We start from the raw sequence: 15,623 nt of genomic DNA on the forward strand, positions 1-15,623 counted from the left end.
AATTTTAAAGCCTCCTATTAGTGCTTCATCTACACGTTATAGCCCTGAATTTTCCAATGCCTATCTCTTTGCAAAAGAGAGATATCGGCAAGGAAAAGCTGTATTGTACCTTTGCATTTTTCTCCCAAACGAAGGACACTAGAATGAAAATTTTAAAGCCTCCTGTTAGTGCTTCATCTACACGTTATAGCCCTGAATTTTCCAATGCCTATCTCTTAGCAAAAGAGAGATATCGGCAAGGAAAAGCTGTATTGTACCTTTGCATTTTTCTCCCAAACGAAAGACACTAGAATGAAAATTTTAAAGCCTCCTGTTAGTGCTTCATATACACTTTATAGCCCTGAATTTTCTCATGCCTATCTCTTTGCAAAAGAGAGATATCGGCAAGGAAAAGCTGCATTGTACTTTTACATTTTTCTCCCAAACGAAAGACACTAGAATGAAAATTTTAAAGCCTCCTTTTAGTGCTTCATCTACACGTAATAGCCCTGAATTTTCCAATGCCTATCTCTTTGCAAAAGAGAGATATCGGCAAGGAAATGCTGTATTGTACCTTTGCATTTTCTCCCAAACGAAAGACACTAGAATGAAAATTTTAAAGCCTCCTGTTAGTGCTTCATCTACACGTTATAGCCCTGAATTTTCCAATGCCTAGCTCTTTGCAAAAGAGAGATATTGGCAAGGAAAAGCTGTATTGTACCTTTGCATTTTTCTCCCAAACGAAGGACACTAGAATGAAAATTTTAAAGCCTCCTGTTAGTGCTTCATCTACACGTTATAGCCCTGAATTTTCCAATGCCTATCTCTTTGCAAAAGAGAGATATCGGCAAGGAAAAGCTGTATTGTACCTTTGCATTTTTCTCCCAAACGAAGGACACTAGAATGAAAATTTTAAAGCCTCCTTTTAGTGCTTCATCTACACGTTATAGCCCTGAATTTTCCAATGCCTATCTCTTAGCAAAAGAGAGATATCGGCAAGGAAAAGCTGTATTGTACCTTTGCATTTTTCTCCCAAACGAAAGACACTAGAATGAAAATTTTAAAGCCTCCTGTTAGTGCTTCATATACACGTTATAGCCCTGAATTTTCCAATGCCTATCTCTTTGCAAAAGAGAGATATCGGCAAGGAAAAGCTGCATTGTACTTTTACATTTTTCTCCCAAACGAAAGACACTAGAATGAAAATTTTAAAACCTCCTGTTAGAGCTTCATCTACACGTTATAGCCCTGAATTTTCCAATGCCTATCTCTTTGCAAAAGAGAGATATCGGCAAGGAAAAGCTGCATTGTACTTTTACATTTTTCTCCCAAACGAAAGACACTAGAATGAAAATTTTAAAGCCTCCTTTTAGTGCTTCATCTACACGTAATAGCCCTGAATTTTCCAATGCCTATCTCTTTGCAAAAGAGAGATATCGGCAAGGAAATGCTGTATTGTACCTTTGCATTTTTCTCCCAAACGAAAGACACTAGAATGAAAATTTTAAAGCCTCCTGTTAGTGCTTCATCTACACGTTATAGCCCTGAATTTTCCAATGCCTAGCTCTTTGCAAAAGAGAGATATTGGCAAGGAAAAGCTGTATTGTACCTTTGCATTTTTCTCCCAAACGAAGGACACTAGAATGAAAATTTTAAAGCCTCCTGTTAGTGCTTCATCTACACGTTATAGCCCTGAATTTTCCAATGCCTATCTCTTTGCAAAAGAGAGATATCGGCAAGGAAAAACTGTATTGTACCTTTGCATTTTTCTCCCAAACGAAAGACACTAGAATGAAAATTTTAAAGCCTCCTGTTAGTGCTTCATCTACACGTTATAGCCCTGAATTTTCCAATGCCTAGCTCTTTGCAAAAGAGAGATATCGGCAAGGAAAAGCTGTATTGTACCTTTGCATTTTTCTCCCAAACGAAAGACACTAGAATGAAAATTTTAAAGCCTCCTGTTAGTGCTTCATCTACACGTTATAGCCCTGAATTTTCCAATGCCTATCTCTTTGCAAAAGAGAGATATCGGCAAGGAAAAGCTGTATTGTACCTTTGCATTTTTCTCCCAAACGAAGGACACTAGAATGAAAATTTTAAAGCCTCCTATTAGTGCTTCATCTACACGTTATAGCCCTGAATTTTCCAATGCCTATCTCTTTGCAAAAGAGAGATATCGGCAAGGAAAAGCTGTATTGTACCTTTGCATTTTTCTCCCAAACGAAGGACACTAGAATGAAAATTTTAAAGCCTCCTGTTAGTGCTTCATCTACACGTTATAGCCCTGAATTTTCCAATGCCTATCTCTTAGCAAAAGAGAGATATCGGCAAGGAAAAGCTGTATTGTACCTTTGCATTTTTCTCCCAAACGAAAGACACTAGAATGAAAATTTTAAAGCCTCCTGTTAGTGCTTCATATACACTTTATAGCCCTGAATTTTCTCATGCCTATCTCTTTGCAAAAGAGAGATATCGGCAAGGAAAAGCTGCATTGTACTTTTACATTTTTCTCCCAAACGAAAGACACTAGAATGAAAATTTTAAAGCCTCCTTTTAGTGCTTCATCTACACGTAATAGCCCTGAATTTTCCAATGCCTATCTCTTTGCAAAAGAGAGATATCGGCAAGGAAATGCTGTATTGTACCTTTGCATTTTCTCCCAAACGAAAGACACTAGAATGAAAATTTTAAAGCCTCCTGTTAGTGCTTCATCTACACGTTATAGCCCTGAATTTTCCAATGCCTAGCTCTTTGCAAAAGAGAGATATTGGCAAGGAAAAGCTGTATTGTACCTTTGCATTTTTCTCCCAAACGAAGGACACTAGAATGAAAATTTTAAAGCCTCCTGTTAGTGCTTCATCTACACGTTATAGCCCTGAATTTTCCAATGCCTATCTCTTTGCAAAAGAGAGATATCGGCAAGGAAAAGCAGCATTGTACTTTTGCATTTTTCTCCCAAACGAAAGACACTAGAATGAAAATTTTAAAGCCTCCTATTAGTGCTTCATCTACGTTATAGCCCTGAATTTTCCAATGCCTAGCTCTTTGCAAAAGAGAGATATCGGCAAGGAAAAGCTGTATTGTACCTTTGCATTTTTCTCCCAAACAAAAGACACTAGAATGAAAATTTTAAAGCCTCCTGTTAGTGCTTCATCTACACGTTATAGCCCTGAATTTTCCAATGCCTATCTCTTTGCAAAAGAGAGATATCGGCAAGGAAAAGCTGTATTGTACCTTTGCATGTTTCTCCCAAACGAAGGACACTAGAATGAAAATTTTGAAGCCTCCTATTAGTGCTTCATCTACACGTTATAGCCCTGAATTTTCCAATGCCTATCTCTTTGCAAAAGAGAGATATCGGCAAGGAAAAGCTGTATTGTACCTTTGCATTTTTCTCCCAAACGAAGGACACTAGAATGAAAATTTTAAAGCCGCCTGTTAGTGCTTCATCTACACGTTATAGCCCTGAATTTTCAAATGCCTATCTCTTTGCAAAAGAGAGATATCGGCAAGGAAAAGCTGTATTGTACCTTTGCATTTTTCTCCCAAACGAAAGACACTAGAATGAAAATTTTAAAGCCTCCTGTTAGTGCTTCATCTACACGTTATAGCCCTGAATTTTCCAATGCCTATCTCTTTGCAAAAGAGAGATATCGGCAAGGAAAAACTGTATTGTACCTTTGCATTTTTCTCCCAAACGAAAGACACTAGAATGAAAATTTTAAAGCCTCCTGTTAGTGCTTCATCTACACGTTATAGCCCTGAATTTTCCAATGCCTAGCTCTTTGCAAAAGAGAGATATTGGCAAGGAAAAGCTGTATTGTACCTTTGCATTTTTCTCCCAAACGAAAGACACTAGAATGAAAATTTTAAAGTCTACTGTTAGTGCTTCATCTACACGTTATAGCCCTGAATTTTCCAATGCCTAGCTCTTTGCAAAAGAGAGATATCGGCAAGGAAAAGCTGTATTGTACCTTTGCATTTTTCTCCCAAACGAAAGACACTAGAATGAAAATTTTAAAGCCTCCTGTTAGTGCTTCATCTACACGTTATAGCCCTGAATTTTCCAATGCCTAGCTCTTTGCAAAAGAGAGATATCGGCAAGGAAAAGCTGTATTGTACCTTTGCATTTTTCTCCCAAACGAAGGACACTAGAATGAAAATTTTAAAGCCTCCTATTAGTGCTTCATCTACACGTTATAGCCCTGAATTTTCCAATGCCTATCTCTTTGCAAAAGAGAGATATCGGCAAGGAAAAGCTGTATTGTACCTTTGCATTTTTCTCCCAAACGAAGGACACTAGAATGAAAATTTTAAAGCCTCCTTTTAGTGCTTCATCTACACGTTATAGCCCTGAATTTTCCAATGCCTATCTCTTAGCAAAAGAGAGATATCGGCAAGGAAAAGCTGTATTGTACCTTTGCATTTTTCTCCCAAACGAAAGACACTAGAATGAAAATTTTAAAGCCTCCTGTTAGTGCTTCATCTACACGTTATAGCCCTGCATTTTCCAATGCCTATCTCTTTGCAAAAGAGAGATATCGGCAAGGAAAAGCTGTATTGTACCTTTGCATTTTTCTCCCAAACGAAAGACACTAGAATGAAAATTTTAAAGCCTACTGTTAGTGCTTCATCTACACGTTATAGCCCTGAATTTTCCAATGCCTAGCTCTTTGCAAAAGAGAGATATCGGCAAGGAAATGCTGTATTGTACCTTTGCATTTTTCTCCCAAACGAAAGACACTAGAATGAAAATGTTAAAGCCTACTGTTAGTGCTTCATCTACACGTTATAGCCCTGAATTTTCCAATGCCTAGCTCTTTGCAAAAGAGAGATATCGGCAAGGAAAAGCTGTATTGTACCTTTGCATTTTTCTCCCAAACGAAAGACACTAGAATGAAAATTTTAAAGCCTCCTGTTAGTGCTTCATCTACACGTTATAGCCCTGAATTTTCCAATGCCTATCTCTTTGCAAAAGAGAGATATCAGCAAGGAAAAGCTGTATTGTACCTTTGCATTTTTCTCCCAAACGAAGGACACTAGAATGAAAATTTTAAAGCCTCCTATTAGTGCTTCATCTACACGTTATAGCCCTGAATTTTCCAATGCCTATCTCTTTGCAAAAGAGAGATATCGGCAAGGAAAAACTGTATTGTACCTTTGCATTTTTCTCCCAAACGAAAGACACTAGAATGAAAATTTTAAAGCCTCCTGTTAGTGCTTCATCTACACGTTATAGCCCTGAATTTTCCAATGCCTATCTCTTTGCAAAAGAGAGATATCGGCAAGGAAAAGTTGTATTGTACCTTTGCATTTTTCTCCCAAACGAAAGATACTAGAATGAAAATTTTAAATCCTACTGTTAGTGCTTCATCTGCACGTTATAGCCCTGAATTTTCCAATGCCTAGCTCTTTGCAAAAGAGAGATATCGGCAAGGAAAAGCTGTATTGTACCTTTGCATTTTTCTCCCAAACGAAAGACACTAGAATGAAAATTTTAAAGCCTACTGTTAGTGCTTCATCTACACGTTATAGCCCTGAATTTTCCAATGCCTAGCTCTTTGCAAAAGAGAGATATCGGCAAGGAAAAGCTGTATTGTACCTTTGCATTTTTCTCCCAAACGAAAGACACTAGAATGAAAATTTTAAAGCCTCCTGTTAGTGCTTCATCTACACGTTATAGCCCTGAATTTTCCAATGCCTATCTCTTTTCAAAAGAGAGATATCGGCAAGGAAAAGATGTATTGTACCTTTGCATTTTTCTCCCAAACGAAGGATACTAGAATGAAAATTTTAAAGCATCCTATTAGTGCTTCATCTACACGTTATAGCCCTGAATTTTCCAATGCCTATCTCTTTGCAAAAGAGAGATATCGGCAAGGAAAAGTGTATTGTACTTTTGCATTTTTCTCCCAAACGAAAGACACTAGAATGAAAATTTTAAAGCCTCCTGTTAGTGCTTCATCTACACGTTATAGCCCTGCATTTTCCAATGCCTATCTCTTTGCAAAAGAGAGATATCGGCAAGGAAAAGCTGCATTGTACTTTTGCATTTTTCTCCCAAACGAAAGACACTAGAATGAAAATTTTAAAGCCTCCTGTTAGTGCTTCATCTACACGTTATAGCCCTGAATTTTCCAATGCCTATCTCTTTGCAAAAGAGAGATATCGGCAAGGAAAAGCTGTATTGTGCCTTTGCATTTTTCTCCCAAACGAAAGACACTAGAATGAAAATGTTAAAGCCTACTGTTAGTGCTTCATCTACACGTTATAGCCCTGAATTTTCCAATGCCTAGCTCTTTGCAAAAGAGAGATATCGGCAAGGAAAAGCTGTATTGTACCTTTGCATTTTTCTCCCAAACGAAAGACACTAGAATGAAAATTTTAAAGCCTCCTGTTAGTGCTTCATCTACACGTTATAGCCCTGAATTTTCCAATGCCTATCTCTTTGCAAAAGAGAGATATCGGCAAGGAAAAGCTGTATTGTACCTTTGCATTTTTCTCCCAAACGAAGGACACTAGAATGAAAATTTTAAAGCCTCCTATTAGTGCTTCATCTACACGTTATAGCCCTGAATTTTCCAATGCCTATCTCTTTGCAAAAGAGAGATATCGGCAAGGAAAAACTGTATTGTACCTTTGCATTTTTCTCCCAAACGAAAGACACTAGAATGAAAATTTTAAAGCCTCCTGTTAGTGCTTCATCTACACGTTATAGCCCTGAATTTTCCAATGCCTATCTCTTTGCAAAAGAGAGATATCGGCAAGGAAAAGCTGTATTGTACCTTTGCATTTTTCTCCCAAACGAAAGACACTAGAATGAAAATTTTAAATCCTACTGTTAGTGCTTCATCTACACGTTATAGCCCTGAATTTTCCAATGCCTAGCTCTTTGCAAAAGAGAGATATCGACAAGGAAAAGCTGTATTGTACCTTTGCATTTTTCTCCCAAACGAAAGACACTAGAATGAAAATTTTAAAGCCTCCTGTTAGTGCTTCATATACACGTTATAGCCCTGAATTTTCCAATGCCTATCTCTTTGCAAAAGAGAGATATCGGCAAGGAAAAGCTGTATTGTACCTTTGCATTTTTCTCCCAAACGAAGGACACTAGAATGAAAATTTTAAAGCCTCCTGTTAGTGCTTCATCTACACGTAATAGCCCTGAATTTTCCAATGCCTATCTCTTTGCAAAAGAGAGATATCGGCAAGGAAATGCTGTATTGTACCTTTGCATTTTTCTCCCAAACGAAAGACACTAGAATGAAAATTTTAAAGCCTCCTGTTAGTGCTTCATCTACACGTTATAGCCCTGCATTTTCCAATGCCTATCTCTTTGCAAAAGAGAGATATCGGCAAGGAAAAGTTGCATTGTACTTTTGCATTTTTCTCCCAAACGAAAGACACTAGAATGAAAATTGTAAAGCCTCCTGTTAGTGCTTCATCTACACGTTATAGTCCTGCATTTTCCAATGCCTATCTCTTTGCAAAAGAGAGATATCGGCAAGGAAAAGCTGTATTGTACCTTTGCATTTTTCTCCCAAACGAAAGACACTAGAATGAAAATGTTAAAGCGTACTGTTAGTGCTTCATCTACACGTTATAGCCCTGAATTTTCCAATGCCTATCTCTTTGCAAAAGAGAGATATCGGCAAGGAAAAGCTGTATTGTACCTTTGCATTTTTCTCCCAAACGAAAGACACTAGAATGAAAATTTTAAAGCCTCCTGTTAGTGCTTCATCTACACGTTATAGCCCTGAATTTTCCAATGCCTAGCTCTTTGCAAAAGAGAGATATCGGCAAGGAAAAGCTGTATTGTACCTTTGCATTTTTCTCCCAAACGAAAGACACTAGAATGAAAATTTTAAAGCCTCCTGTTAGTGCTTCATCTACACGTTATAGCCCTGAATTTTCCAATGCCTATCTCTTTGCAAAAGAGAGATATCGGCAAGGAAAAGCTGTATTGTACCTTTGCATTTTTCTCCCAAACGAAGGACACTAGAATGAAAATTTTAAAGCCTCCTATTAGTGCTTAATCTACACGTTATAGCCCTGAATTTTCCAATGCCTATCTCTTTGCAAAAGAGAGATATCGGCAAGGAAAAGCTGTATTGTACCTTTGCATTTTTCTCCCAAACGAAGTACACTAGAATGAAAATGTTAAAGCCTCCTGTTAGTGCTTCATCTACACGTTATAGCCCTGAATTTTCCAATGCCTATCTCTTTGCAAAAGAGAGATATCGGCAAGGAAAAGCTGTATTGTACCTTTGCATTTTTTTCCCAAACGAAAGACACTAGAATGAAAATTTTAAAGCCTCCTGTTAGTGCTTCATCTACACGTTATAGCCCTGAATTTTCCAATGCCTATCTCTTTGCAAAAGAGAGATATCGGCAAGGAAATGCTGTATTGTACCTTTGCATTTTTCTCCCAAACGAAAGACACTAGAATGAAAATTTTAAAGCCTCCTGTTAGTGCTTCATCTACACGTTATAGCCCTGCATTTTCCAATGCCTATCTCTTTGCAAAAGAGAGATATCGGCAAGGAAAAGCTGCATTGTACTTTTGCATTTTTCTCCCAAACGAAGGACACTAGAATGAAAATTTTAAAGCCTCCTGTTAGTGCTTCATCTACACGTTATAGCCCTGAATTTTCCAATGCCTATTTCTTTGCAAAAGAGAGATATCGGCAAGGAAAAGCTGTATTGTACCTTTGCATTTTTCTCCCAAACGAAAGACACTAGAATGAAAATTTTAAAGCCTACTGTTAGTGCTTCATCTACACGTTATAGCCCTGAATTTTCCAATGCTTAGCTCTTTGCAAAAGAGAGATATCGGCAAGGAAAAGCTGTATTGTACCTTTGCATTTTTCTCCCAAACGAAAGACACTAGAATGAAAATTTTAAAGCCTCCTGTTAGTGCTTCATCTACACGTTATAGCCCTGAATTTTCCAATGCCTATCTCTTTGCAAAAGAGAGATATCGGCAAGGAAAAGCTGTATTGTACCTTTGCTTTTTTCTCCCAAACGAAAGACACTAGAATGAAAATTTTAAAGCCTCCTATTAGTGCTTCATCTACACGTTATAGCCCTGAATTTTCCAATGCCTATCTCTTTGCAAAAGAGAGATATCGGCAAGGAAAAGCTGCATTGTACTTTTGCATTTTTCTCCCAAACGAAAGACACTAGAATGAAAATTTTAAAGCCTCCTGTTAGTGCTTCATCTACACGTTATAGCCCTGAATTTTCCAATGCCTAGCTCTTTGCAAAAGAGAGATATTGGCAAGGAAAAGCTGTATTGTACCTTTGCATTTTTCTCCCAAACGAAAGACACTAGAATGAAAATTTAAAAGCCTCCTGTTAGTGCTTCATCTACGCGGTATAGCCCTGAATTTTCCAATGCCTAGCTCTTTGCAAAAGAGAGATATCGGCAAGGAAAAGCTGTATTGTACCTTTGCATTTTTCTCCCAAACGAAAGACACTAGAATGAAAATTTTAAAGCCTCCTGTTAGTGCTTCATCTACACGTTATAGCCCTGAATTTTCCAATGCCTATCTCTTTGCAAAAGAGAGATATCGGCAAGGAAATGCTGTATTGTACCTTTGCATTTTTCTCCCAAACGAAAGACACTAGAATGAAAATTTTAAAGCCTCCTGTTAGTGCTTCATCTACACGTTATAGCCCTGCATTTTCCAATGCCTATCTCTTTGCAAAAGAGAGATATCGGCAAGGAAAAGCTGCATTGTACTTTTGCATTTTTCTCCCAAACGAAAGACACTAGAATGAAAATTTTTAAAGCCTCCTGTTAGTGCTTCATCTACACGTTATTGCCCTGAATTTTCCAATGCCTAGCTCTTTGCAAAAGAGAGATATTGGCAAGGAAAAGCTGTATTGTACCTTTGCATTTTTCTCCCAAACGAAAGACACTAGAATGAAAATTTTAAAGCCTCCTGTTAGTGCTTCATCTACACGTTATAGCCCTGAATTTTCCAATGCCTATCTCTTTGCAAAAGAGAGATATCGGCAAGGAAAAACTGTATTGTACCTTTGCATTTTTCTCCCAAACGAAAGACACTAGAATGAAAATTTTAAAGCCTCCTGTTAGTGCTTCATCTACACGTTATAGCCCTGAATTTTCCAATGCCTATCTCTTTGCAAAAGAGAGATATCGGCAAGGAAAAGCTGTATTGTACCTTTGCATTTTTCTCCCAAACGAAGGACACTAGAATGAAAATTTTAAAGCCTCCTATTAGTGCTTCATCTACACGTTATAGCCCTGAATTTTCCAATGCCTATCTCTTTGCAAAAGAGAGATATCGGCAAGGAAAAGCTGTATTGTACCTTTGCATTTTTCTCCCAAACGAAGTACACTAGAATGAAAATGTTAAAGCCTCCTGTTAGTGCTTCATCTACACGTTATAGCCCTGAATTTTCCAATGCCTATCTCTTTGCAAAAGAGAGATATCGGCAAGGAAAAGCTGTATTGTACCTTTGCATTTTTCTCCCAAACGAAAGACACTAGAATGAAAATTTTAAAGCCTCCTGTTAGTGCTTCATCTACACGTTATAGCCCTGAATTTTCCAATGCCTATCTCTTTGCAAAAGAGAGATATCAGCAAGGAAATGCTGTATTGTACCTTTGCATTTTTCTCCCAAACGAAAGACACTAGAATGAAAATTTTAAAGCCTCCTGTTAGTGCTTCATCTACACGTTATAGCCCTGCATTTTCCAATGCCTATCTCTTTGCAAAAGAGATATATCGGCAAGGAAAAGCTGCATTGTACTTTTGCATTTTTCTCCCAAACGAAAGACACTAGAATGAAAATTTTAAAGCCTCCTGTTAGTGCTTCATCTACACGTTATAGCCCTGAATTTTCCAATGCCTAGCTCTTTGCAAAAGAGAGATATTGGCAAGGAAAAGCTGTATTGTACCTTTGCATTTTTCTCCCAAACGAAAGACACTAGAATGAAAATTTTAAAGCCTCCTGTTAGTGCTTCATCTACACGATATAGCCCTGAATTTTCCAATGCCTATCTCTTTGCAAAAGAGAGATATCGGCAAGGAAAAGCTGTATTGTACCTTTGCATTTTTCTCCCAAACGAAGGACACTAGAATGAAAATTTTAAAGCCTCCTGTTAGTGCTTCATCTACACGTTATAGCCCTGAATTTTCCAATGCCTATTTCTTTGCAAAAGAGAGATATCGGCAAGGAAAAGCTGTATTGTACCTTTGCATTTTTCTCCCAAACGAAAGACACTAGAATGAAAATTTTAAAGCCTACTGTTAGTGCTTCATCTACACGTTATAGCCCTGAATTTTCCAATGCCTAGCTCTTTGCAAAAGAGAGATATCGGCAAGGAAAAGCTGTATTGTACCTTTGCATTTTTCTCCCAAACGAAAGACACTAGAATGAAAATTTTAAAGCCTCCTGTTAGTGCTTCATCTACACGTTATAGCCCTGAATTTTCCAATGCCTATCTCTTTGCAAAAGAGAGATATCGGCAAGGAAAAGCTGTATTGTACCTTTGCTTTTTTCTCCCAAACGAAAGACACTAGAATGAAAATTTTAAAGCCTCCTATTAGTGCTTCATCTACACGTTATAGCCCTGAATTTTCCAATGCCTATCTCTTTGCAAAAGAGAGATATCGGCAAGGAAAAGCTGCATTGTACTTTTGCATTTTTCTCCCAAACGAAAGACACTAGAATGAAAATTTTAAAGCCTCCTGTTAGTGCTTCATCTACACGTCATAGCCCTGAATTTTCCAATGCCTAGCTCTTTGCAAAAGAGAGATATTGGCAAGGAAAAGCTGTATTGTACCTTTGCATTTTTCTCCCAAACGAAAGACACTAGAATGAAAATTTAAAAGCCTCCTGTTAGTGCTTCATCTACACGGTATAGCCCTGAATTTTCCAATGCCTAGCTCTTTGCAAAAGAGAGATATCGGCAAGGAAAAGCTGTATTGTACCTTTGCATTTTTCTCCCAAACGAAAGACACTAGAATGAAAATTTTAAAGCCTCCTGTTAGTGCTTCATCTACACGTTATAGCCCTGAATTTTCCAATGCCTATCTCTTTGCAAAAGAGAGATATCGGCAAGGAAATGCTGTATTGTACCTTTGCATTTTTCTCCCAAACGAAAGACACTAGAATGAAAATTTTAAAGCCTCCTGTTAGTGCTTCATCTACACGTTATAGCCCTGCATTTTCCAATGCCTATCTCTTTGCAAAAGAGAGATATCGGCAAGGAAAAGCTGCATTGTACTTTTGCATTTTTCTCCCAAACGAAAGACACTAGAATGAAAATTTTAAAGCCTCCTGTTAGTGCTTCATCTACACGTTATTGCCCTGAATTTTCCAATGCCTAGCTCTTTGCAAAAGAGAGATATTGGCAAGGAAAAGCTGTATTGTACCTTTGCATTTTTCTCCCAAACGAAAGACACTAGAATGAAAATTTTAAAGCCTCCTGTTAGTGCTTCATCTACACGTTATAGCCCTGAATTTTCCAATGCCTATCTCTTTGCAAAAGAGAGATATCGGCAAGGAAAAACTGTATTGTACCTTTGCATTTTTCTCCCAAACGAAAGACACTAGAATGAAAATTTTAAAGCCTCCTGTTAGTGCTTCATCTACACGTTATAGCCCTGAATTTTCCAATGCCTATCTCTTTGCAAAAGAGAGATATCGGCAAGGAAAAGCTGTATTGTACCTTTGCATTTTTCTCCCAAACGAAGGACACTAGAATGAAAATTTAAAAGCCTCCTGTTAGTGCTTCATCTACACGGTATAGCCCTGAATTTTCCAATGCCTATCTCTTTGCAAAAGAGAGATATCGGCAAGGAAAAGCTGTATTGTACCTTTGCATTTTTCTCCCAAACGAAATACACTAGAATGAAAATTTTAAAGCCTCCTGTTAGTGCTTCATCTACACGTTATAGCCCTAAATTTTCCAATGCCTAGCTCTTTGCAAAAGAGAGATATTGTGCTTCCTAGCTGTTTTTTATAAAATCACTTAATTAAATCTAACTCTGATTACGTCAGAGAAGGCCAGGTACCCTACACCATAAGAGGGGGTTTGAAATTTTGACTTGTCTACTTAAAGATCACCAAAATCTGATGACAAGGTCAATTACATCCCTGGGTGGGATTGAACCTCCAACCTTTTGGTTAATAGCCCATGTAAGTGCAAGAAATCCTGAAGCACTCACTCATCATGGGAAAGTACCAATGTGTATCTTGATTATTGACTTTTTAAAGTTTTTCTAGGAAACGTTCTAGATGAATGATTATTAGCCTTTGTCAGTATTGACTTTTGCAAGGTGTCTCTGTGGCGCAATCAGTTAGTGTGTAAGGCTATTAACCAAAAGGTTGGTGGTTCAATCCCACCCAGGGACTTAATTGACCTTGTTATCAGATTTTGGTGATCTTTAAGTAGACAAGTCAAAATTTCAAACCCACTGTTATGGTGTAGGGTACCTGGCCTTCTCTGATGTTTAGATTTGATTCAGTGATTTTATAAAAACAGCTAGGAAGCACAATTTAGCAGTGGGTTGCAGAGAAAAAGAAATATGCTGGCAGAAAAATCCAATTGAGTGATTAAACAGCTCTTCATTTTCTGGCTTTATTTTTATACTAACAAATTTGTTCTCTGAAAAGTGTCCACAAAGCCAAGTCTCTGATTACCACCTTTGTAGGGATGGTTTTTCACCTATTACTAAATTAAACTTGCTTCATTGGAAAGGCAGCAAGATGCATCCTCATTTCAATGTCTACTGAAATAATACAGGTTGACACCAGGAAACATTAACGCCACTGCATCCTTGCTGCTTTCGCATGTGGAAGTCTGTTTAATGTGAAAACAAGGTGATATCTAATTAGCACACAGGTAAGGAATTAAGAAAATCTTTATTTAAGGGTGAAGATGTTTCTCACAAAATCGTTGCCCCAATGCATCATTGAAATTCAAGCTGGAAAGATGATTTTAATATATCACTTGTACATTTTGCATTGCTCTTCTGGTGACAATGTAGTTTGTTTTTGTCAATTACCATTTTAATAATCGGGTAAAGAAAATTAATTGGATTTTTGAAAGAAAACAATACTGTCAATATACTATTAAAACAAATTAAAATGGTAAAAGTTATTGTACTTTAAGTAAAAATAAAAGAGCAAAAATATCAATCCCAGTTTTTGATTACTTTAATTAACAAAAAAAAATGCACATAGCAATGGATAGTTTCGATCAACCAACCTCTGGGTTATGGGCCCAGCATGCTTCCATTGCACTACTCTGCTGCTCATGGAAGTGTAAGAGATCCTGAAGACTAAATTGATTAAAGGCCTAAAAGTACTGGACTATAAGGAAAGACTTACTAGGCTGAATATTTATACACTAGAAAAGAGGTGCCTAAGAGGAGATATTATTAATATCTTCAAATATGTAAAGATACATAACAAAGAGTTATCAGAGGAATTATTTATTAAACGAACACGTGGTCACTCGCTGCGACTGGAGGAAAGTTCAGAACGCAATGGAGGAAAGGTTTCTTCACTGTTAGGGCAATCAGGATGTGGAATTCCCTGCCAGGGAAGGTGGTAATGGCGGACTCTGTAATTGGATTTAAAAAAGGAATGGATACATTTCTGAATGAAAAAGCTATCCAAGGTTATAATACTTAAAATATCAACATGGTTAATCCGGGGGTAACATGAGTTATAGTAGCTAACTAGTCATAAAACATTATTCAGCAAGTATGTAGAATCATCACAACTTAAAACAGGTTGAACACGATGGGCAATTTGCCTCTATTCAACCTCAAAAACTATGTTACTATATTACTATGTTATTGTAGTATACAGAACACCACAATGCAATGAGCAGTGATAGTGAGCACTGATGAGGATACTAGAACTGACACTGAGCAGCAAGATGCAGCACTGGACTATTAGTAATGTACTGTAGTATGCTGAGCACCACAATGCAGCACAAGACAATGAGCAGTGATACTGAGCACTGATGAGGATACTACTGAGAACTGACACTGAGCAGGAGAGACACACTACTAGTATTACTGAGCAGCAATAAGTAACCACTGATACTGAGCACTGATATTGAGATTTCCACTGAGAGAACATAGCCACGTCCTCTCCGCTCTCTCTTCAATGCACGAGTAAAAATGGCAGCAACGCGCAGCTCTTTATATGGAATCCGAATCTCGCGAGAATCCGACAGCGGGATGATGACATTTTCCCTTGTTCAGGTTTTCCGAGTCAGGCGGGAACAACCGAGCCTGCCTCGGACCAGTGTAAACAACGTGGAGTTCGTGGGGAATTCGGTTCTCGGAGAACCGAACCCGCTCCTCTCTACCTTATACCCATCAATTTTTTTATTTTCAATCTAAGCCCCTGCAGTTTTCTGTAAGCATCTGCTTCGCTATGATGATCAACAAGTCACAAGGGCAAACACTCAGGGTTTGAGGCGTAGATCTTAGGACCAGCTGCTACAAGCATGGCAGAGGTGTCACTATCACTGGTGACACCCAGAGAGGTGGCGAGGGAGATTGTAATGCAGTGCGCGCAGATAAGCAGCGCAATGGTAAAAAGGAGGCATGGTTTCATAGGTAGGGGCGTGGCCTGGTGGCCTGAAT

This window comes from Pseudophryne corroboree, unplaced genomic scaffold (genome assembly GCF_028390025.1).
Source record: "Pseudophryne corroboree isolate aPseCor3 unplaced genomic scaffold, aPseCor3.hap2 scaffold_253, whole genome shotgun sequence".
Taxonomy (NCBI): Eukaryota; Metazoa; Chordata; class Amphibia; order Anura; family Myobatrachidae; genus Pseudophryne; species Pseudophryne corroboree.